Below are 4,033 nucleotides of genomic sequence, written 5' to 3' on the forward strand. Positions count from 1 at the left end.
GACTAAGCCACCCAGGCGCCCCATGGCCCTCCTTTTTTCTTGAAAGAGCTTTATCGAGACATAATTGACATACCATAAATTTCATCCCTTTAAATCGTATGATTCACTGGATTTTAGGATATTCACAGTGCTGCGTGATCATCATCATAATCTAGTTGTACAACGTTTTCAAGAAACTCCGTAACTGTTAGCAGTCACTTCTCATACCACCCTACCCTCACCCCCAGGTGATCATTAATCGGTCTCTATATATTTACTTCTCCTGGATATATTATATATGTGGATTACAGAATATGCAGCCCTTTCTGTCTTGCTTCTTAGCTCCACGTTTTCGAGGTTCTCCTGCGCTGTGGCAGGGCCGTCAGCATTTCACCCCTTTTACGGCCCAGTGATATCCCACGGCACGGCAGCCACATTGCGTCACGCACCTGTCAACTGATGGGCAAGCGAGTTGTTTCTACTTTTTAGCTATTATGGATAACGCTGCTACAAGCATTTGTAATATAGACTTTTGTGTGGATGCAGGTATTTATTTCTCTTGCTTTAATACCTAAAAGTGGAATCGCTGGGTCATATGGTAACTTTATGCCCCATGTTTTGAGGAACTAACAAAAACTGTTTTCTAAGGTGGCTGCATCATTGTGCACGGCCCCCAGCACAGTGCAAGGGTTCTAACGTCTCGGAATCTTCCACTAGGCTTGCTACCATCCTTTTTTTTTTTTTCATTAAAGACATTTTAAAAATGTTTATCTTTGAGAGAAAGAGACAGAGTGAGGGTGGGGGAGGGGCAGAGAGCGAGGGAGACGCAGACTCCGAAGCAGCTCCAGGCACTGAGCTGTCAGCACAGAGCCCGACGCGGGGCTCGGACCTATAAACTGTGACATCATGACTTGAGCTGAAGTTGGATGCTTAAGCGACTGAGCCACCCAGGCGCCCCATCACCTTGTCATTAGAGCCATGTTTGTGTGAAGTGGGGTCTCTGTTTTGTTCGGATATGCATTTCCCTAATGACGAAAGATGTCCAACAGTTTTCCATGTGCTTACTGGCCATTTCTGTGCCTTCTTTGGAGAAACATCCGTTTAGATCCTTTGCCGTTTTTAAAGTGGATTGCTTTCCTTTTTACTCTTGAGGTGGAGGAGTTCTTTACAGATTCTGGATACAAGTCCTTTATCAGATATATGATTCTCAAATATTTTTTTCTCATTCTGTGAATTGTATTTTATTTTCTTGATGGTGTCCTTGGAAGCACTAAATGTGTAAACACATCAAGCTTCTCTCCAACCACTGTGTGTTTGGTGTCACATCTAAGAACTCTCCAAGGGATTCTTACATATTCCAGAGTTTGAGAACCAGATGCCCCTGAAGACATACTTTATCTATTTTTAATTTTTCATTTATTTAAAAAGGGGGCCCTGGTCCTGTAGTGGTAAATAAAGCAGATAGGATTCCTGCCCCTCATGGAGTTCACATCTACCAATGTTGGCATACTATAAACAAATAAATAGAAAAAATTGGATACGGTATACACTGAGATATGTTTTATATAGAAAAAGAACTAGGGAGCTCTGAGAGAGAGAGAGAGAACAAGCAAGCAGAGGTTAGAGAACCTCTTTTAGATTGATCAGGGAAGACTTCTCTGAGGAGGTGACATTGAAAGTGAAATGTAAAGGGTAGGAAGGAGTCAGCCTGTGAAGACTGGGGGATATTTTATGCAAAACAGGCAGCATACTCCACAATTTTGCTTTGACAGTTTTATGTGGATGGCTGGATTGGAAAGATACTTTATTTTCAAGATGTCTTAACCTATGCGATTCTTCAACCAGCATTTACGATTCATCTGGGCAAAGCCTCTCATTATCTCAGCTCAGAAATCTTTTGGGGACCCCGAAGGGAGTGGCTTATGAAAGTGACTTGGAAAAGGAGAATTACTGTATATCTTTCTCTTCTTTTCTTGAAAAAATTTCTCACCCAAAATCCATGTCATGTTTTTCACACAACTGTCACCTATAATAACTTTTCTGTATCGCTGGCTCAGTAGGTTAAGCATCAGACCTCGGCTCAGGTTATGATCTCACAGTTTGTGGGTTCGAGCCCCATGTCGGGCTCTGTGCTGACAGCTAGCTCAGAGCCTGGAGCCTCCTTCGGATTCTGTGCCTCCCTCTCTCTCTGTCCCTCCCCCACTCATGCTGTGTGTCTCTCTTTCTCTCCCTCAAAAATAAACATTAAAAAAATAACTTTTCTATCTCTGCATCTGAGTGAATACTGCTCACAGCTCAATATTATTAGAAAAAAAAATCTTGAGAGCAGTTGAAAAAACGCATTTGTTGGCAACAATTTTTATCTTTGAACGCACAGTAAGTTCTGCACTAAAGAGCTACGGGAAGAAAAACCTTTGAGATAAATAATGTATTTGATAATGAGCAGCAGGAGAAAACGACGTTCTCAGCTGAGTTCAAAATGAAGTAGGCTGAGTCTGGGAAGGGCATCGTCGCCTCACGGGTGGATGTGGAGACAAAAGGTGCATAATTGTTTTTCTCGTTCTCTCCACCCAGGCTATGGCAGACCCTTTCAGACCTTTCTCGAAAGCCGGCTTCTAAGACGGCTTAGCTCTCAGGCTTCACGGCACCAGATGATCTACTTCTATGATCTCATTTCACCTTTTTAAACTCAACAGATAGGCAGCTGTGAGGATGCTTATTTTGTATACGAAGCAACTGAAATTCAGAAAGGTTAAATAACTCCCCCAGGGTCACAAGATTAGCCAGTGCCAGAATCAATGCAAGTCAAAAAAAAATTAATAATGGTAACCAGGGATTTCATTATACAAGTCTAAGATACTCTAAAAGTCTCTAAAATTAATACTAATAACCAGGGATTTCACTATACAAGTCTAAAATACTCTAAAAGTCTGAAACGCCAGCTCCTTCAGCAGCTGGCATTCTGGTGACCTCGACTCAGAGGAGTTTCAGCTTTTGACCAAGTAAAGCGTCTGCCCCGCGGGAATATTAAGGCATCCATTACCGTTTTCCTCCGTTATCGCCTTCGTCCCTGAGGACTGGCGGGGAGTTGGCGAGGGCCGGATCGTCCACGGGTGCTCTAAACGGTGCCTCAGCGCCTAATAGCAGTGAGGAAGCCGCTCCCGAAGCGCCTGTAGACGAGGGAGTCATTAACACGCATCGGAGCACGCGGACTTCGGAGGAACCTGAGTCCTGCTCTCGGTGCAGCATCCTCTGCGCGGGGGCCGGGGAACCGGGCTGTGTAAACGCTCAGCCGGTGCTTTCCTGCCCCACCCCCCCGCCCCCGCAGTCCACACTCGCTTCAACTTCTCTTCCCCGTAGTAAGCGCGGTGCCTAGAAAACGCAGGCGGCCATGAGAAAACGGTTCAGAGCGTGGGGAGGGGAGACAGGGAAGCAAACGTTACGGAAAGGAATGTTCTGGGCTCGGGCCGGCGCGCGGCGCTGACTGCTCCTCGGCCTCCGGGCTCGGCCTCCGGGTCCGGGGAGGGCAGGGCAGTGTCGTAAGGCTCTGTTCACATCAACCCTCTCGCTCTCGAGGGCTGCGGGTTCCTCAAAGGCCGGCCCCGGGGTCGGTTCCCCGCGGCGCCCCACAGNCCGGCCTCCCAGTCGGGGTCGGGGCGCTGTGACCCCGAGCCTGGGCGGGAGGCGCGCCCAGAAGGCGCCGGGCCGAGCCGGGCGCCCGAGGGCGGTCCGGTTGGCGTTGGGGGGCTTGGCCAGCCTTCGGGGGGCCGCGGCTTAGCCCCGCGCGACCTCCTGACGAAGGCGGCGGGCGGGGAAGTGTGTGGGTAGCTGGGGCGCCCCGGGGCGCTCGCCCGAGGTCTGCTTTCCAGCAGCCGCACGGTCGTGCGTTGGCAGCGCTTTGTATCGCATCTCGGCGGCTGTTTTGTTCGCTCTCGTACCTTTCGTGCGTCTTTGCCAAGTGCTTTCAAGAGAAGGTGATTCGATTTTCCCCGCCGGCAGGTAGCGAGGCGGCGCGGTTTCGGGGGGAAAGGACCTCAGCGCCGTGACTGGCAGG

Source organism: Crocuta crocuta, unplaced genomic scaffold (genome assembly GCF_008692635.1).
Source record: "Crocuta crocuta isolate KB4526 unplaced genomic scaffold, BGI_CrCroc_1.0 scaffold243, whole genome shotgun sequence".
Classification (NCBI taxonomy): Eukaryota; Metazoa; Chordata; class Mammalia; order Carnivora; family Hyaenidae; genus Crocuta; species Crocuta crocuta.